This window comes from Procambarus clarkii, chromosome 31 (genome assembly GCF_040958095.1).
Source record: "Procambarus clarkii isolate CNS0578487 chromosome 31, FALCON_Pclarkii_2.0, whole genome shotgun sequence".
In the NCBI taxonomy this organism is placed as follows: domain Eukaryota; kingdom Metazoa; phylum Arthropoda; class Malacostraca; order Decapoda; family Cambaridae; genus Procambarus; species Procambarus clarkii.
In genome coordinates, this window is record NC_091180.1 from 36,754,891 (window position 1) to 36,780,963 (window position 26,073).

Consider the following 26,073-nt stretch of genomic DNA (forward strand, 5'->3'; position numbering starts at 1 on the left):
CAGCTAGTACATGATGACTTTTACACCTCAACTAGTACACCACTACTACCACACCACAACTAGTACACCACAACTAGTACACCACAACTAATAAACCACAACTTTTACACCACTACTACCACACCACAACTAGTACACCACAACTAATAAACCACAACTAGTACACCACTACTACCACACCACAACAAGTACATTACTACTTGTACACCACAACTAGTACACCACTACTACCACATCACAAATAGTACACTACTACTACCACACCACTACTAGTACACCACTACTACCACACCACCACTAGTACACCACTACTACCACACCGCCACTAGTACACCACTACTGCCACACCACAACTAGGACACCACTACTACCACACCACAACTAGTACACCACTACTAGTACACCACTACTACTACACAACTACTACCACACCACCACTAGTACACCACTACTACCACACCACAACTTGTACACCACTACTACAACACCAGCACAAGTACACCACTACTACCACACCACTACTAGTACACCACTTCTACCACACCACAACTAGTACACCACAACTAGTCCACTACTAATACCACACTACAACTAGGACACCACTTCTACCACACCACAACTAGTACACTACTACCACACAACTACTAACACACCCCTTTTACCACACTACAACTAGTACACTACAACTAGAACACCAATACTATCACACCACAACTAGTACATCACTACTACCACACCACAACTAGTACACCACTTCTACAACACCACAACTAGTACACCAATACTAGCACACCACAATTAGTACACCACTTCTACCACACCACAACTAGTACACTACTCCTACCACACCACTATTAGTACACCACTTCTACCACACCACAACTACTACACCACAACTAGTACACCACAACTACCACACCACAACTAGTATACCACTTCTACCACACCACAACTAGTACACCAATACTATCACAACACAACTAGTACACCACTACTACCACACCACCACTAGTACACCACTACTACCACACCACAAGTAGTACACCTTTACTACCACACCACTAATAGTACATCACTTCTACCACACCACAACTAGTATACCACTTCTACCACACCACAACAGGTACACCACTTCTACCCCACCACAACTAGTACACCACTACTACCACACCACAACTAGTACACAACTTCTACCACACCATAACTAGTACAACACTACTACCACACAACTACTAGCACACCACTTCCACCACACCCCAACTAGTACACCACGACTAGTTCACCACTTCTACTACACCACAACTAGTACACCACATCTACCACACCATAACTAGTACACCACAACTAGTACACCACTACTATCACTCCACAACTAGTACACCACTACTATCATACAACAACTAGTACACCATTGCTAGTACACCACTACTAGTACACCACTACTACCACACCACCACTAGTACACTATTACTACCACACCACAACTAGTTCACAACTACTACCACACCACTACTACCACACCACAACTAGTACACCACTACTATCACACAACAACTAGTACACCACTACTATCACACAACAACTAGTACACCACTACTATCACACAACAACTAGTACACCACTGCTAGTACACCACTACTATCACACAACAACTAGTACACCACTGCTAGTACACCACTACTAGTACACCACTACTACCACACCACTACTACCACACCACTACTAGTACACCACTACTACCACACCACAACTAGTACACCACTACTACCACACCACAACTAGTACGCCACTACTACCACACCACTACTAACACACCACAACTAGTACACCACTACTTCCACACAACAACCAGTATACCACTACTAACACACCAGCACTAGTACACTACTACTACCTCACCACCTCTAGTACAGCACAACTAGTACAACACTAATACCAAACCACCACTAGTACACCACTACTACCACACCATTACTAGTACACCACTACTAGCACACCAAAACTAGTACACCACTACTGCCACACCACAATTAGTACACCACTACTACCACAGAACAACTAGTACACTACTACTACCACAGCACCACTAGTATACTACTACTACCACACCACCACTAGTACACCACTACTACCATACCACAACTAGTACACCACTACTATCACACCAACATTAGAACACCACTACTACCACACCACTATTAGTACACCACTACTACCACACCACAACTAGAACACCACTGCTACCACACCTCAACTAGTACACCACAACTAGTACACCTATACTACCACACCACAGCTAGTACACCACTTTACCACACCACAACTAGTACATCACTACTACCACACCACAACTAGTACAACACTACTAGTACACCACAACTAGTACACCACTACTACCAAACCACAACTAGTACACCACTACTACCACACCACAACTAGTACAACACTAATACCACACCACCACTAGTACACCACTACTACCACACCACAACCAGTACACCACTACTACCTCACCACAAATAGTGCATCACTTCTAGTACACCACTACTTGTACACAACTACTACCACACTACTACTAATACACCACTACTTGTACACAGCTACTACCACACTACTACTAATACACCACTACTACCACACCACAACTAGTATACCTCTTCTACCACATCAGCACAAGTACACCACAATTACCACACCACTACTAATACACCACTACTTCCACACCACAACTAGTACACCATTATTACCACACCAGCACTAGTACACCACTACTACCTACCCACCACTAGTACACCACAACTAGTACACCACTAATAATACACCACCACTAGTACACCACTACTACCACACCACAACTAGTACAGCACTACTACCACAACACAATTAGTACACCACTACTACCACACCACAACAGGTACACCACCTCTACCACATTACTACTACCACACCACAACTATTACACAACTACTACCACACCACAACTAGTACACCACTACTACCACACCACAGCTAGTACACCGCTACTTTTACATTACAACTAGTACACAACTACTACCACACTACAACTAGTACACCACAACTATTACATTACTACTACCACACCACAACTAGTACATTACTACTAGTACACCGCAACTAGTACACCACTACTACCACACCACAAATAGTTCACTACTACACCACACCACTACTAGTACACCACTACTACCACACCACCACTAGTAAACTACTACTACCACACCACCACTAGTACACCACTCCAACCACAGCACAACTAGTACACCACTAGTACCACACCACCATTTGAACGCCACTACTACCACACAACCACTAGTTCACCACTACTACGACACCACAACTAGTGCACCACTACTACCACACCACAACTAATTCACCACTACTACCACACCACAACTAGTACACCACTTCTACCACACCACAACTAGTACATCACAACTACTACACCACTACTACCACACCCCAACTAGTACACCAATACTACCAAACTACAAATAGTACACCACTTCTACCCACCACAATTAGTGCAACACAACTAGTTCACCACTAATACAACACCACTTTTAGCAAACCACTTCTACCACTTCACAAAAAGTACACTACTACTATCACACCTCAACTAGTACACCACTACCACCACACCACAACTAGTACACCACAACTAGTACACCACAACTAATAAACCACAACTTTTACACCACTACTACCACACCACAACTAGTACACCACAACTAATAAACCACAACTAGTACACCACTACTACCACACCACAACAAGTACATTACTACTTGTACACCACAACTAGTACACCACTACTACCACATCACAAATAGTACACTACTACTACCACACCACTACTAGTACACCACTACTACCACACCACCACTAGTACACCACTACTACCACACCGCCACTAGTACACCACTACTGCCACACCACAACTAGGACACCACTACTACCACACCACAACTAGTACACCACTACTAGTACACCACTACTACTACACAACTACTACCACACCACCACTAGTACACCACTACTACCACACCACAACTTGTACACCACTACTACAACACCAGCACAAGTACACCACTACTACCACACCACTACTAGTACACCACTTCTACCACACCACAACTAGTACACCACAACTAGTCCACTACTAATACCACACTACAACTAGGACACCACTTCTACCACACCACAACTAGTACACTACTACCACACAACTACTAACACACCCCTTTTACCACACTACAACTAGTACACTACAACTAGAACACCAATACTATCACACCACAACTAGTACACCACTACTACCACACCACAACTAGTACACCACTTCTACAACACCACAACTAGTACACCAATACTAGCACACAACAATTAGTACACCACTTCTACCACACCACAACTAGTACACTACTCCTACCACACCACTATTAGTACACCACTTCTACCACACCACAACTACTACACCACAACTAGTACACCACAACTACCACACCACAACTAGTATACCACTTCTACCACACCACAACTAGTACACCAATACTATCACAACACAACTAGTACACCACTACTACCACACCACCACTAGTACACCACTACTACCACACCACAAGTAGTACACCTTTACTACCACACCACTAATAGTACATCACTTCTACCACACCACAACTAGTATACCACTTCTACCACACCACAACAGGTACACCACTTCTACCCCACCACAACTAGTACACCACTACTACCACACCACAACTAGTACACAACTTCTACCACACCATAACTAGTACAACACTACTACCACACAACTACTAGCACACCACTTCCACCACACCCCAACTAGTACACCACAACTAGTTCACCACTTCTACTACACCACAACTAGTACACCACATCTACCACACCATAACTAGTACACCACAACTAGTACACCACTACTATCACTCCACAACTAGTACACCACTACTATCATACAACAACTAGTACACCATTGCTAGTACACCACTACTAGTACACCACTACTACCACACCACCACTAGTACACTATTACTACCACACCACAACTAGTTCACAACTACTACCACACCACTACTACCACACCACAACTAGTACACCACTACTATCACACAACAACTAGTACACCACTACTATCACACAACAACTAGTACACCACTGCTAGTACACCACTACTATCACACAACAACTAGTACACCACTGCTAGTACACCACTACTAGTACACCACTACTACCACACCACTACTACCACACCACTACTAGTACACCACTACTACCACACCACAACTAGTACACCACTACTACCACACCACAACTAGTACGCCACTACTACCACACCACTACTAACACACCACAACTAGTACACCACTACTACCACACAACAACCAGTATACCACTACTAACACACCAGCACTAGTACACTACTACTACCTCACCACCTCTAGTACAGCACAACTAGTACAACACTAATACCAAACCACCACTAGTACACCACTACTACCACACCATTACTAGTACACCACTACTTCTACACCAAAACTAGTACACCACTACTGCCACACCACAATTAGTACACCACTACTACCACAGAACAACTAGTACACTACTACTACCACAGCACCACTAGTATACTACTACTACCACACCACCACTAGTACACCACTACTACCATACCACAACTAGTACACTACTACTATCACACCAACATTAGAACACCACTACTACCACACCACTATTAGTACACCACTACTACCACACCACAACTAGAACACCACTGCTACCACACCTCAACTAGTACACCACAACTAGTACACCTATACTACCACACCACAGCTAGTACACCACTTTACCACACCACAACTAGTACATCACTACTACCACACCACAACTAGTACAACACTACTAGTACACCACAACTAGTACACCACTACTACCAAACCACAACTAGTACACCACTACTACCACACCACAACTAGTACAACACTAATACCACACCACCACTAGTACACCACTACTACCACACCACAACCAGTACACCACTACTACCTCACCACAAATAGTGCATCACTTCTAGTACACCACTACTTGTACACAACTACTACCACACTACTACTAATACACCACTACTTGTACACAGCTACTACCACACTACTACTAATACACCACTACTACCACCCCACAACTAGTATACCTCTTCTACCACATCAGCACAAGTACACCACAATTACCACACCACTACTAATACACCACTACTTCCACACCACAACTAGTACACCATTATTACCACACCAGCACTAGTACACCACTACTACCTACCCACCACTAGTACACCACAACTAGTACACCACTAATACCACACCACCACTAGTACACCACTACTACCACACCACAACTAGTACAGCACTACTACCACAACACAATTAGTACACCACTACTACCACACCACAACAGGTACACCACCTCTACCACATTACTACTACCACACCACAACTATTACACAACTACTACCACACCACAACTAGTACACCACTACTACCACACCACAGCTAGTACACCGCTACTTTTACATTACAACTAGTACACAACTACTACCACACTACAAATAGTTCACTACTACACCACACCACTACTAGTACACCACTACTACCACACCACCACTAGTAAACTACTACTACCACACCACCACTAGTACACCACTCCAACCACAGCACAACTAGTACACCACTAGTACCACACCACCATTTGAACGCCACTACTACCACACAACCACTAGTTCACCACTACTACGACACCACAACTAGTGCACCACTACTACCACACCACAACTAATTCACCACTACTACCACACCACAACTAGTACACCACTTCTACCACACCACAACTAGTACATCACAACTACTACACCACTACTACCACACCACAACTAGTACACCAATACTACCAAACTACAAATAGTACACCACTTCTACCCACCACAATTAGTGCAACACAACTAGTTCACCACTAATACAACACCACTTTTAGCAAACCACTTCTACCACTTCACAAAAAGTACACTACTACTATCACACCACAACTAGTACACCAATACTATCACACTACAAATAGTACACCACTACTATCACACCACAACCAGTACATCACAACTACTACACCACTACTACCACACCACAACTAGTACACAAATACTACCAAACTACAAATAGTACACTACTTCTACCCACCACAATTAGTGCAACACAACTAGTTCACCACTACTACCACAATAAAACTAGTACAACACTTTTACCACACAACTAGTACACCACTACTAACACACCACAACTAGTACACCACTACTACCACATCACAACTGGCACACCACTACTACCACAATACTACTACCACCCCACAACTAGTACACCACTACTACTACACCACAACTAGTACACCGCTACTACCACACCACAGCTAGTTCATGACGACTTTTACACCACAACTAGTACACCATTACTACCACACCACAACTAGTACACTACAACTAATAAACCACAACTAGTACACACCTACTACCACACCAATACTACCACACCACAACTAGTACATTACTACTAGTACACCACTACTACCACATCACAAATAGTACGCTACTACTACCACACCACTACTAGTACACCACTAATACCACACCGCCACTAGTACACTACTACTACCACACCACCACTAGTACACACTACTACCACACCATAACTAGGACACCACTACTACCACACCACCATTAGAACTCCACTACTACCACACCACCAATAGTACACCACTACTAAAACACCACAACTAGTACACCACTACTACCACACCACAACTAGTACACCACTACTAGTACACCACTACTACAACACCACCACTAGTACACGACTACTGCCACACCAAATCCAGTACACCACTACTACCACAATACTACTACCCCTGGAAACACAAACCGAAACTGTCTCTATTTTCCGCTGGTTACAGCTTGTAATAAAGTTGTTACATCTTGGCTTAACGTGTTTATGACGTATTAGAACGTTGTTACAACTTGATATATTGGTTGTTATAACTGGTTAGGAAGTGTTAAAACTTGTTCGAACGTTGTACCAACGTCGTAATTTCGGTGTGTGTTTGGCGGGACCACACCACAAATAGTACACCACTACTACCACATCACTACTACCACACCAAAACTTGTACACCACTACTACAACACCAGCACAAGTACAGCACTGCTACCACACCACTACTAGTGCACCACTTCTACCACACCACAACTAGTCCACCACTATTACCACACCACAACTAGTACACCACTACTAGTACACCACTTCTACCACACCACAACTAGTGCACCACAACTAGTACGCCACTACTACCACACCACAACTAGTACACTAATACTATCATTCCACAACTAGTACACCACTACTACCAAACTACAACTAGTACACCACTTCTACCCTCCACAAATAGTGCAACACAACTAGTACACCACTTCTACCACACCACAACTAGTACAACACTTCTACCACACGACAACCAGTACACCACTACTACCAAACCACAACTAGTACACCACTACTACCACACCACTACTAGCACACCACTTCTACCACACCAGAACTAGTTCACCACTTCTACCACACCACAACTAGTACACCACATCTATTACACCACAACTACCACACCACAACTAGTACACCAATACTATCACACAACAACTACTACACCGCTACTAGTACACCACTTCTACCACACCACAACTAGTACACCAATACTAACATTCCACAACTAGTACACCACTACTACCACACCACAACTAGTTCACCCCTTCTATTACACTACAACTAGTACACAACTACTACCACACCACAACTAGTACACCACTTCTACCACACCACAACTATTACACCACTACTACCACACCACTACTACCACACCACTACTAGCAAACCAATTCTACCACAACACAACTAGTGCACCACAACAAGTACACTACTAGTATCACACCACAACTAGTACATCACTACTACCACACCACATCCAGTACACCACTTCTACGACACCACAACTAGTACACCACTACTACAACACCACAACTAGTACACCAATTCTACCATACCACAACTAGTACACCACTTCTATCACACCACAACTAGTACACCACAACTAGTACACCACTACTACCACACCACAACTAGGACACCACTTTTACCACACCTCAACTAGTACACCACTACTACCACACAACTACTAGTACACCACTTCTACCACACCTCAACGAGTACACCACTACTACCACACCACAACTAGTGCACCACTTCTACCACACCACAATTAGTTCACCACTACTACCACACCACTGTTAGTACACCACTACTAATGCACACCTTCTACAACTAGTACACCAATATTACCACATCACAACTAGTACACATCACATCTAGTACACCTTCTACAACTAGTACACCACAACTAGTACACAACTACTACCACACCACAACTAGTACACCACTTCTACCACACCACAACTAGTACACCACTACTACCACATTACAACTATTACACCACTTCTACCACACCACAACTAGTACGCCACTACTACCACACCACTACAAGCACACCACTTCTACTACTTCACAACTATTTCACCACAACTAGTACACCACTATTATCACACCACAGCTAGTGAACCACATCTACCACACAACAACTAGCACACCACAACTAGTTAACCACTACTACCACACCACAACTAGTACAACACTAATACCACACCACCACTAGTACACCACTACTACCACACCACAACCATTACACCACTACTACCTCACCACAAATAGTGCATCACTGCTAGTACACCACTACTTGTACACAACTACTACCACACAACTACTACCACACTACTACTAATACACCACTACTTGTACACAACTACTACCACACTACTACTAATACACCAGTACTTGTACACAACTACTTCCACACCACTACTAATACACCACTACTTCCACACCACAACTAGTACACCATTATTACCAAACCAGCACTAGTACACCACTACTACCTACCCACCACTAGTACACCACAACTAGTAAACCACTAATACCACACCACCACTAGTACACCACTACTACCACACCACAACTAGTACACCACTACTACCACACCACTTCTGGTACACCACAACTACCACACCACAACTAGTACAGCACTACTACCACACCACAATTAGTACATCACTACTACCACACCACAACAGGTACACCACCTCTACCACATTACTACTACCACACCACAACTAGTACACAACTACTACAACACCACAACTAGTACACCACTACTACCACACCACAGCTAGTACACCGCTACTTTTACATTACAACTAGTACACCACTACTACCACACCACAACTAGGACACCACTTTTACCACACCTCAACTAGTACACCACTACTACCACACAACTACTAGTACACCACTTCTACCACACCTCAACGAGTACACCACTACTACCACACCACAACTAGTGCACCACTTCTACCACACCACAATTAGTTCACCACTACTACCACACCACTGTTAGTACACCACTACTAATGCACACCTTCTACAACTAGTACACCAATATTACCACATCACAACTAGTACACATCACATCTAGTACACCTTCTACAACTAGTACACCACAACTAGTACACAACTACTACCACACCACAACTAGTACACCACTTCTACCACACCACAACTAGTACACCACTACTACCACATTACAACTATTACACCACTTCTACCACACCACAACTAGTACGCCACTACTACCACACCACTACAAGCACACCACTTCTACTACTTCACAACTATTACACCACAACTAGTACACCACTATTATCATACCACAGCTAGTGAACCACATCTACCACACAACAACTAGCACACCACAACTAGTTAACCACTACTACCACACCACAACTAGTACAACACTAATACCACAATACCACTAGTACACCACTACTACCACACCACAACCATTACACCACTACTACCTCACCACAAATAGTGCATCACTGCTAGTACACCACTACTTGTACACAACTACTACCACACAACTACTACCACACTACTACTAATACACCACTACTTGTACACAACTACTACCACACTACTACTAATACACCAGTACTTGTACACAACTACTTCCACACCACTACTAATACACCACTACTTCCACACCACAACTAGTACACCATTATTACCAAACCAGCACTAGTACACCACTACTACCTACCCACCACTAGTACACCACAACTAGTAAACCACTAATACCACACCACCACTAGTACACCACTACTACCACACCACAACTAGTACACCACTACTACCACACCACTTCTGGTACACCACAACTACCACACCACAACTAGTACAGCACTACTACCACACCACAATTAGTACATCACTATTACCACACCACAACAGGTACACCACCTTTACCACATTACTACTACCACACCACAACTAGTACACAACTACTACAACACCACAACTAGTACACCACTACTACCACACCACAGCTAGTACACCGCTACTTTTACATTACAACTAGTACACAACTACTACCACACTACAACTAGTACACCACAACTATTACATTACTACTACCACACCACAACTAGTACATTACTACTAGTACACCGCAACTAGTACACCACTACTACCACACCACAAATAGTTCACTACTACACCACACCACTACTAGTACACCACTACTACCACACCACCACTAGTACACTATTACTACCACACCACCACTAGTACACCACTCCAACCACAGCACAACTAGTACACCACTAGTACCACACCACCATTAGAACGCCACTACTACCACACTACCACTAGTTCACCACTACTACGACACCACAACTAGTGCACCACTACTACCACACCACAACACAACGTATTTGCAAGACAGGATCGTTTGCCTTAACTGGCCGCCCCTCCTGCAAGCATGTTGCTCTGCTGAGTGATTCTTCCTGTGTCGTGCGGACTTGATGTGGCTGTCAGAAGTAGCTCTCTGAAGGAGGCGTGCTAGAGCAACAGGGAGGAGAAGAGTAGGATGGGATTTCTACTGTTGGCAACTATTATATGAAGGTCTCGAAGCTTGTAGTCCCTATAGCTGTGAAGAACCCCAATATACGTCTCTCATGGTGACTGACGTAGGGCCAATTACAGATCAGCTGGGACAACCGAATTCCACGGTCCTGTGCGCAGTTCAAGTAGTAACGGCTTTCTGGTTGACCAAGTGTTGTTGTGCGTTAACGACGGAGAAGCGACGGAGGCAGTTGTGTTAAAGAAATGTGGTACAGGACTATCTACAAGACCAAGCAGTGACGTCGCCCAGCCAGAGACAATGGACGTCTGTCTACATATTTAATTTTTTTAGAGTAGGATGATGTATATTTGTTTAGCTAGGAAGTATTTTTTTTCATTAATAAAGTTGTTGCACACAGCTAGCTTGCTTTAGCAGTGTTGCAAAAACTTTATTTCGGGGAGAAGGGGAGATGTAACACTGTAAAAGTGTTTGGTTAAGGTTATTTAAAATATATATAGTACATGAGTCACAGACAAGGATTTGAGAAAGGCGCCAGGTTGTCGGCCTGAGATCTCACACCCCAAAGCGTTAATGACCTCAAGTGACCTGAGGTCAGATCATGTGAATTTCACCTTGCTTCTGATAATCTGATAATTGTAGCCTGGTAGCCTTCAAACATGCCGACGTTTAAGGAGTGGCTTGGTAGAAAGCCGGAGGCTATCTACTTGTGGGCGGAGTTAGCTACTAGGTTCCCCAATAAATACTCGGAGAACTACCGATTCGGGGGGATTAAGCATTAACGAGACAGAGAAGAACGGCAGTCAGCAGAGCAGCCGAGACAGGCTGTCGGTCGGACGGGGGTGAAGCTGCCTGACAGCTGCAGACTCCCTCCCCCCCCCTCTCTATCCAGCTATAGGCACACACTTGGTGAGTTGAGCAGTAAGGTGACTTGGTCGTGTTTTACAAGTGTTGTGTGAGGATCAGGGGCAGTCAATTGTAGTGTTCTCAAATTCTTGGAGGATGACTCACTTTGAATATTAATCTTTAACATTTTAATTGGATTGCTTAAGTTATGATACTTATCATGAAAAATATAATTGTTGAATTTATTATTTAAATGGACTTTATTTTGTTCCCTAGAGATTTTGAGTTGAGGTGAGAAAGCCTCTGTGGTTACTGGTTTCATGGTTTAGAATGAGTACATGATAAAGATGGGACCATACTAATAATGATCTCTTGATAACATCTTTGGTGAATATTGTGATACAGACAAGTTCCATTCCTTGTCTTGTATGTAATGAACATGAATGGATGGTGGCAGCATTTCGTCTTCTACTATCTACTTTTTGCTTCTACTATCTACTATTCATTTATTTCCTTTCGTTTTCTCTTGTACGCTTGTGGCAATGATTTTGTATTCTAGAGGTGCTCTAGAATAGTTAGCTAACTGGGGACGTGATAACGGACTAGAGAGAGCTGTTTCCCCCGGCCTCGTTAGTTAACTGGGGGGTGGAATAATGGACAAGATAGAGTTATTTCCCCCACCCCCCGTTACACTACTAGTACACCACTACTAGTACACCACTACTACAACACCACCACTAGTACACCACTACTACCACACCACAACTAGTACACCACTAATACCTCACCACTACTACCACATTACAACTAGTACACCACTACTACCACACCACTACTACCACACCACAACTAGTATAACACTACTACCACGCCACTACTAGCACACTACTTCTACCACTTCACAACTAGTACACCACTACTACCACACCACAACTAGTGCACCACATCTACCACACAACAACTAGCACACCAGAACTAGTAAACCACTACTATCACACCACAACTAGTACACCACTTCTACCTCACCACAACTAGTACACCACTACTAGTACACCACAACTTGTACACTACCTCTACCACACTACAATTAGTACACCACCACTACCACACCACTATTAGTACACCACTTCTACCACACCACAACTACTACACCACAACAACTACACCACAACTAGTACACCACGTCTACCACACTACAACTAGTACACCACAACTAGTACACCACTACTACCACACCACAACTAGTACACCACTTCTACCACACCACAACTAGTATATCACAACTACTACACCACTACTACCACACCACAACTAGTACACCAATACTAACATTCCACAACTAGTACACCACTACTACCACACCACAACTAGTTCACCCCTTCTATTACACTACAACTAGTACACAACTACTACCACACCACAACTAGTACACCACTTCTACCACACCACAACTATTACACCACTACTACCACACCACAACTACCACACCACTACTAGCAAACCAATTCTACCACATCACAACTAGTGCACCACAACTAGTACACTACTAGTATCACACCACAACTAGTACATCACTACTATCACACAACATCCAGTACACCACTTCTACGACACCACAACTAGTACACCACTACTACAACACCACAACTAGTACACCAATTCTACCATACCACAACTAGTACACCACTTCTATCACACCACAACTAGTACACCACAACTAGTACACCACTACTACCACACCACAACTAGGACACCTCTTTTACCACACCTCAACTAGTACACCACTACTACCACACAACTACTAGTGCACCACTTCTACCACACCTCAACGAGTACACCACTACTACCACACCACAACTAGTGCACCACTTCTACCACACCACAATTAGTTCACCACTACTACCACACCACTTTTAGTACACCACTACTAATGCACACCTTCTACAACTAGTACACCAATACTACCACATCACAACTAGTACACATCACATCTAGTACACCTTCTACAACTAGTACACCACAACTAGTACACAACTACTACCACACCACAACTAGTACACCACTTCTATCACACCACAACTAGTACACCACTACTACCACATTACAACTATTACACCACTTCTACCACACCACAACTAGTACGCTACTACTACCACACCACTACTAGCACACCACTTCTACTACTTCACAACTATTACACCACAACTAGTACACCACTACTATCACACCACAGCTAGTGAACCACATCTAACACACAACAACTAGCACACCACAACTAGTTAACCACTACTACCACACCACAACTAGTACAACTCTAATACCACACCACCACTAGTACACCACTACTACCACACCACAACCATTACACCACTACTACCTCACCACAAATAGTGCATCACTGCTAGTACACCACTACTTGTACACAACTACTACCACACTACTACTAATACACCACTACTTGTACACAACTACTACCACACTACTACTAATACACAAGTACTTGTACACAACTACTACCACACCACTACTAATACACCACTACTTCCACACCACAACTAGTACACCATTATTACCACACCAGCACTAGTACACCACTACTACCTACCCACCACTAGTACACCACAACTAGTAAACCACTAATACCACACCACCACTAGTACACCACTACTACCACACCACAACTAGTACACCACTACTACCACACCACTTCTGGTACACCACTACTACCACACCACAACTAGTACAGCACTACTACCACACCACAATTAGTACATCACTACTACCACACCACAACAGGTACACCACCTCTACCACATTACTACTACCACACCACAACTAGTACACAACTACTACCACACCACAACTAGTACACCACTACTACCACACCACAGCTAGTACACCGCTACTTTTACATTACAACTAGTACACAACTACTACCACACTACAACTAGTACACCACAACTATTACATTACTACTACCACACCACAACTAGTACATTACTACTAGTACACCGCAACTAGTACATCACTACTACCACACCACAAATAGTTCACTACTACACCACACCACTACTAGTACACCACTACTACCACACCACCACTAGTACACTATTACTACCACACCACCACTAGTACACCACTCCAACCACAGCACAACTAGTACACTACTAGTGCCACACCACCATTAGAACGCCACTACTACCACACTACCACTAGTTCACCACTACTACGACACCACAACTAGTGCACCACTACTACCACACCACTTCTGGTACACCACTACTACCACACCACAACTAGTACAGCACTACTACCACACCACAATTAGTACACCACTACTACCACACCACAACAGGTACACCACCTCTACCACATTACTACTACCACACCACAACTAGTACACAACTACTACCACACCACAACTAGTACACCACTACTACCACACCACAGCTAGTACACCGCTACTTTTACATTACAACTAGTACACAACTACTACCACACTACAACTAGTACACCACAACTATTACATTACTACTACCACACCACAACTAGTACATTACTACTAGTACACCGCAACTAGTACACCACTACTACCACACCACAAATAGTTCACTACTACACCACACCACTACTAGTACACCACTACTACCACACCACCACTAGTACACTATTACTACCACACCACCACTAGTACACCACTCCAACCACAGCACAACTAGTACACTACTAGTACCACACCACCATTAGAACGCCACTACTACCACACTACCACTAGTTCACCACTACTACGACACCACAACTAGTGCACCACTACTACCACACCACTTCTGGTACACCACTACTACCACACCACAACTAGTACAGCACTACTACCACACCACAATTAGTACACCACTACTACCACACCACAACAGGTACACCACCTCTACCACATTACTACTACCACACCACAACTAGTACACAACTACTACCACACCACAACTAGTACACCACTACTACCACACCACAGCTAGTACACCGCTACTTTTACATTACAACTAGTACACAACTACTACCACACTACAACTAGTACACCACAACTATTACATTACTACTACCACACCACAACTAGTACATTACTACTAGTACACCGCAACTAGTACACCACTACTACCACACCACAAATAGTTCACTACTACACCACACCACTACTAGTACACCACTACTACCACACCACCACTAGTACACTATTACTACCACACCACCACTAGTACACCACTCCAACCACAGCACAACTAGTACACCACTAGTACCACACCACCATTAGAACGCCACTACTACCACACTACCACTAGTTCACCACTACTACGACACCACAACTAGTGCACCACTACTACCACACCACAACACAACGTATTTGCAAGACAGGATCGTTTGCCTTAACTGGCCGCCCCTCCTGCAAGCATGTTGCTCTGCTTAGTGATTCTTCCTGTGGCGTGCGGACTTGATGTGGCTGTCAGAAGTAGCTCTCTGAAGGAGGCGTGCTAGAGCAACAGGGAGGAGAAGAGTAGGATGGGATTTCTACTGTTGGCAACTATTATATGAAGGTCTCGAAACTTGTAGTCCCAATAGCTGTGAAGAACCCCAATATACGTCTCTCATGGTGACTGACGTAGGGCCAATTACAGATCAGCTGGGACAACCGAATTCCACGGTCCTGTGCGCAGTTCAAGTAGTAACGGCTTTCTGGTTGACCAAGTGTTGTTGTGCGTTAACGACGGAGAAGCGACGGAGGCAGTTGTGTTAAAGAAATGTGGTACAGGACTATCTACAAGACCAAGCAGTGACGTCGCCCAACCAGAGACAATGGACGTCTGTCTACATATTTAATTTTTTTAGAGTAGGATGATGTATATTTGTTTAGCTAGGAAGTATTTTTTTTCATTAATAAAGTTGTTGCACACAGCTAGCTTGCTTTAGCAGTGTTGCAAAAACTTTATTTCGGGGAGAAGGGGAGATGTAACACTGTAAAAGTGTTTGGTTAAGGTTATTTAAAATATATATAGTACATGAGTCACAGACAAGGATTTGAGAAAGGCGCCAGGTTGTCGGCCTGAGATCTCACACCCCAAAGCGTTAATGACCTCAAGTGACCTGAGGTCAGATCATGTGAATTTCACCTTGCTTCTGATAATCTGATAATTGTAGCCTGGTAGCCTTCAAACATGCCGACGTTTAAGGAGTGGCTTGGTAGAAAGCCGGAGGCTATCTACTTGTGGGCGGAGTTAGCTACTAGGTTCCCCAATAAATACTCGGAGAACTACCGATTCGGGGGGATTAAGCATTAACGAGACAGAGAAGAACGGCAGTCAGCAGAGCAGCCGAGACAGGCTGTCGGTCGGACGGGGGTGAAGCTGCCTGACAGCTGCAGACTCCCTCCCCCCCCCCCTCTCTATCCAGCTATAGGCACACACTTGGTGAGTTGAGCAGTAAGGTGACTTGGTCGTGTTTTACAAGTGTTGTGTGAGGATCAGGGGCAGTCAATTGTAGTGTTCTCAAATTCTTGGAGGATGACTCACTTTGAATATTAATCTTTAACATTTTAATTGGATTGCTTAAGTTATGATACTTATCATGAAAAATATAATTGTTGAATTTATTATTTAAATGGACTTTATTTTGTTCCCTAGAGATTTTGAGTTGAGGTGAGAAAGCCTCTGTGGTTACTGGTTTCATGGTTTAGAATGAGTACACGATAAAGATGGGACCATACTAATAATGATCTCTTGATAACATCTTTGGTGAATATTGTGATACAGACAAGTTCCATTCCTTGTCTTGTATGTAATGAACATGAATGGATGGTGGCAGCATTTCGTCTTCTACTATCTACTTTCTACTTCTACTATCTACTATTCATTTATTTCCTTTCGTTTTCTCTTGTACGCTTGTGGCAATGATTTTGTATTCTAGAGGTGCTCTAGAATAGTTAGCTAACTGGGGACGTGATAACGGACTAGAGAGAACTGTTTCCCCCGGCCTCGTTAGTTAACTGGGGGGTGGAATAATGGACAAGATAGAGTTATTTCCCCCACCCCCCGTTACACTACTAGTACACCACTACTAGTACAACACTACTACAACACCACCACTAGTACACCACTACTACCACACCACAACTAGTACACCACTAATACCTCACCACTACTACCACATTACAACTAGTACACCACTACCACCACACCACTACTACCACACCACAACTAGTATAACACTACTACCACGCCACTACTAGCACACTACTTCTACCACTTCACAACTAGTACACCACTACTACCACACCACAACTAGTGCACCACATCTACCACACAACAACTAGCACACCAGAACTAGTAAACCACTACTATCACACCACAACTAGTACACCACTTCTACCACACCACAACTAGTACACCACTACTAGTACACCACAACTAGTACACCACTGTTACCACACCACTTCTACTACTTCACAACTAGTACACCACTACTACCACACCACAACTAGTGCACCACATCTACCACACAACAACTAGCACACCAGAACTAGTAAACCACTACTATCACACTACAACTAGTTCACCACTTCTACCACACCACAACTAGTACACCACAACTACCACACCACAACTTGTACACCACCTCTACCACACAACAATTAGTACACCACCACTACCACACCACTATTAGTACACCACTTCTACCACACCACAACTACTACACCACAACAAACACACCACAACTAGTACACCACGTCTACCACACTACAACTATTACACCACAACTAGTACACCACTACTACCACACCACAACTAGTACACCACTTCTACCACACCACAACTAGTATATCACAACTACTACACCACTACTACCACACCACAACTAGTACACCAATACTACCAAACTACAAATAGTACACCACTTCTACCCTCCACAATTAGTGCAACACAACTTGTTCACCACTACTACTACACCACTTTTAGCAAACCACTTCTACCACTTCACAAAAGCACACTACTACTATCACACCACAACTAGTACACCAATACTATCACACCACAAATAGTACACCAGTACTATCACACCACAACAAGTACATCACAACTACTACACCACTACTACCACACCACAACTAGTACAGCAATACTACCAAACTACAAATAGTACACCACTTCTACCCACCACAATTAGTGCAACACAACTAGTTCACCACTACAACCACACCAAAACTAGTACAACACTTCTACCACACCACAACTAGTACACCACTACTAACACACCACAACTAGTACACCACTACTACCACACCACAACTGGCACACCACTACTACCACAATACTACTACCACATCACAACTAGTACACCACTACTACTACACCACAACTAGTACACCGCTACTACCACACCACAGCTAGTTCATGACGACTTTTACACCACAACTAGTACACCATTACTACCACACCACAACTAGTACACTACAACTAATAAACCACAACTAGTACACACCTACTACCACACCACTACTACCACACCACAACTTGTACATTATAACTAGTACACCACTACTACCACATCACAAATAGTACGCTACTACTACCACACCACTACTAGTACACCACTAATACCACACCGCCACTAGTACACTACTACTACCACACCACCACTAGTACACACTACTACCACACCACAACTAGGACACCACTACTACCACACCACCATTAGAACACCACTACTACCACACCACCAATAGTACACCACTACTAAAACACCACAACTAGTACACCACAACTAGTACACCACTACTAGTACACCACTACTACAACACCACCACTAGTACACCACTACTACCACACCAAAACCATTACACCACTACTACCTCACCACAAATAGTGCATCACTGCTAGTAAACCACTACTTGTACACAACTACTACCACACTACTACTAATACACCACTACTTGTACACAACTACTACCACACTACTACTAATACACCAGTACTTGTACACAACTACTACCACACCACTACTAATACACCACTACTTCCACACCACAACTAGTACACCATTATTACCACACCAGCACTAGTACACCACTACTACCTACCCACCACTAGTACACCACTACTACCTACCCACCACTAGTACACCACAACTAGTAAACCACTAATACCACACCACCACTAGTACACCACTACTACCACACCACAACTAGTACACCACTACTACCACACCACTTCTGGTACACCACTACTACCACACCACAACTAGTACAGCACTACTACCACACCACAATTAGTACATCACTACTACCACACCACAACAGGTACACCACCTCTACCACATTACTAATACCACACCACAACTAGTACACCACTACTAGTACACCACAACTAGTACACCACTGTTACCACACCACTTCTACAACTTCACAACTAGTACACCACTACTACCACACCACAACTAGTGCACCACATCTACCACACAACAACTAGCACACCAGAACTAGTAAACCACTACTATCACACTACAACTAGTTCACCACTTCTACCACACCACAACTAGTACACCACAACTACCACACCACAACTTGTACACCACCTCTACCACACTACAATTAGTACACCACCACTACCACACCACTATTAGTACACCACTTCTACCACACCACAACTACTACACCACAACAACCACACCACAACTAGTACACCACGTCTACCACACTACAACTAGTACACCACAACTAGTACACCACTACTACCACACCACAACTAGTACACCACTTCTACCACACCACAACTAGTATATCACAAATACTACACCACTACTACCACACCACAACTAGTACACCAATACTAACATTCCACAACTAGTACACCACTACTACCACACCACAACTAGTTCACCCCTTCTATTACACTACAACTAGTACACAACTACTACCACACCACAACTAGTACACCACTTCTACCACACCACAACTATTACACCACTACTACCACACCACTACTACCACACCACTACTAGCAAACCAATTCTACCACATCACAACTAGTGCACCACAACTAGTACACTACTAGTATCACACCACAACTAGTACATCACTACTACCACACCACATCCAGTACACCACTTCTACGACACCACAACTAGTACACCACTACTACAACACCACAACTAGTACACCAATTCTACCATACCACAACTAGTACACCACTTCTATCACACCACAACTAGTACACCACAACTAGTACACCACTACTACCACACCACAACTAGGACACCACTTTTACCACACCTCAACTAGTACACCACTACTACCACACAACTACTAGTACACCACTTCTACCACACCTCAACGAGTACACCACTACTACCACACCACAACTAGTGCACCACTTCAACCACACCAAAATTAGTTCACCACTACTACCACACCACTATTAGTACACCACTACTAATGCACACCTTCTACAACTAGTACACCAATACTACCACATCACAATTAGTACACATCACATCTAGTACACCTTCTACAACTAGTACACCACAACTAGTACAACACTAATACCACACCACCACTAGTACACCACTACTACCACACCACAACCATTACACCACTACTACCTCACCACAAATAGTGCATCACTGCTAGTACACCACTACTTGTACACAACTACTACCACACTACTACTAATACACCACTACTTGTACACAACTACTACCACACTACTACTAATACACCAGTACATGTACACAACTACTACCACACCACTACTAATACACCACTACTTCCACACCACAACTAGTACACCATTATTACCACACCAGCACTAGTACACCACTACTACCTACCCACCACTAGTACACCACAACTAGTAAACCACTAATACCACACCACCACTAGTACACCACTACTACCACACCACAACTAGTACACCACTACTACCACACCACTTCTGGTACACCACTACTACCACACCACAACTAGTACAGCACTACTACCACACCACAATTAGTACATCACTACTACCACACCACAACAGATACACAACCTCTACCACATTACTACTACCACACCACAACTAGTACACAACTACTACCACACCACAACTAGTACACCACTACTACCACACCACAGCTAGTACACCGCTACTTTTACATTACAACTAGTACACAACTACTACCACACTACAACTAGTACACCACAACTATTACATTACTACTACCACACCACAACTAGTACATTACTACTAGTACACCGCAACTAGTACACCACTACTACCACACCACAAATAGTTCATTACTACACCACACCACTACTAGTACACCACTACTACCACACCACCACTAGTACACTATTACTACCACACCACCACTAGTACACCACTCCAACCACAGCACAACTAGTACACTACTAGTACCACACCACCATTAGAACGCCACTACTACCACACTACCACTAGTTCACCACTACTACGACACCACAACTAGTGCACCACTACTACCACACCACTTCTGGTACACCACTACTACCACACCACAACTAGTACAGCACTACTACCACACCACAATTAGTACACCACTACTACCACACCACAACAGGTACACCACCTCTACCACATTACTACTACCACACCACAACTAGTACACAACTACTACCACACCACAACTAGTACACCACTACTACCACACCACAGCTAGTACACCGCTACTTTTACATTACAACTAGTACACAACTACTACCACACTACAACTAGTACACCACAACTATTACATTACTACTACCACACCACAACTATTACATTACTACTACCACACCACAACTAGTACATTACTACTAGTACACCGCAACTAGTACACCACTACTACCACACCACAAATAGTTCACTACTACACCACACCACTACTAGTACACCACTACTACCACACCACCACTAGTACACTATTACTACCACACCACCACTAGTACACCACTCCAACCACAGCACAACTAGTACACCACTAGTACCACACCACCATTAGAACGCCACTACTACCACACTACCACTAGTTCACCACTACTACGACACCACAACTAGTGCCCCATTACTACCACACCACAACACAACGTAATTGCAAGACAGGATCGTTTGCCTTAACTGGCCGCCCCTCCTGCAAGCATGTTGCTCTGCTGAGTGATTCTTCCTGTGTCGTGCGGACTTGATGTGGCTGTCAGAAGTAGCTCTCTGAAGGAGGCGTGCTAGAGCAACAGGGAGGAGAAGAGTAGGATGGGATTTCTACTGTTGGCAACTATTATATGAAGGTCTCGAAACTTGTAGTCCCTATAGCTGTGAAGAACCCCAATATACGTCTCTCATGGTGACTGACGTAGGGCCAATTACAGATCAGCTGGGACAACCGAATTCCACGGTCCTGTGCGCAGTTCAAGTAGTAACGGCTTTCTGGTTGACCAAGTGTTGTTGTGCGTTAACGACGGAGAAGCGACGGAGGCAGTTGTGTTAAAGAAATGTGGTACAGGACTATCTACAAGACCAAGCAGTGACGTCGCCCAGCCAGAGACAATGGACGTCTGTCTACATATTTAATTTTTTTAGAGTAGGATGATGTATATTTGTTTAGCTAGGAAGTATTTTTTTCATTAATAAAGTTGTTGCACACAGCTAGCTTGCTTTAGCAGTGTTGCAAAAACTTTATTTCGGGGAGAAGGGGAGATGTAACACTGTAAAAGTGTTTGGTTAAGGTTATTTAAAATATATATAGTACATGAGTCACAGACAAGGATTTGAGAAAGGCGCCAGGTTGTCGGCCTGAGATCTCACACCCCAAAGCGTTAATGACCTCAAGTGACCTGAGGTCAGATCATGTGAATTTCACCTTGCTTCTGATAATCTGATAATTGTAGCCAGGTAGCCTTCAAACATGCCGACGTTTAAGGAGTGGCTTGGTAGAAAGCCGGAGGCTATCTACTTGTGGGCGGAGTTAGCTACTAGGTTCCCCAATAAATACTCGGAGAACTACCGATTCGGGGGGATTAAGCATTAACGAGACAGAGAAGAACGGCAGTCAGCAGAGCAGCCGAGACAGGCTGTCGGTCGGACGGGGGTGAAGCTGCCTGACAGCTGCAGACTCCCTCCCCCCCCCCTCTCTATCCAGCTATAGGCACACACTTGGTGAGTTGAGCAGTAAGGTGACTTGGTCGTGTTTTACAAGTGTTGTGTGAGGATCAGGGGCAGTCAATTGTAGTGTTCTCAAATTCTTGGAGGATGACTCACTTTGAATATTAATCTTTAACATTTTAATTGGATTGCTTAAGTTATGATACTTATCATGAAAAATATAATTGTTGAATTTATTATTCAAATGGACTTTATTTTGTTCCCTAGAGATTTTGAGTTGAGGTGAGAAAGCCTCTGTGGTTACTGGTTTCATTGTTTAGAATGAGTACATGATAAAGATGGGACCATACTAATAATGATCTCTTGATAACATCTTTGGTGAATATTGTGATACAGACAAGTTCCATTCCTTGTCTTGTATGTAATGAACATGAATGGATGGTGGCAGCATTTCGTCTTCTACTATCTACTTTCTACTTCTACTATCTACTATTCATTTATTTCCTTTCGTTTTCTCTTGTACGCTTGTGGCAATGATTTTGTATTCTAGAGGTGCTCTAGAATAGTTAGCTAACTGGGGACGTGATAACGGACTAGAGAGAGCTGTTTCCCCCGGCCTCGTTAGTTAACTGGGGGTGGAATAATGGACAAGATAGAGTTATTTCCCCCACCCCCCGTTAAACTACTAGTACACCACTACTAGTACACCACTACAACAACACCACCACTAGTACACCACTACTACCACACCACAACTAGTACACCACTAATACCTCACCACTACTACCACATTACTACTAGTACACCACTACTACCTCACCACTACTACCACACCACAACTAGTATAACACTACTACCACGCCACTACTAGCACACTACTTCTACCACTTCACAACTAGTACACAACTACTACCACACCACAACTAGTGCACCA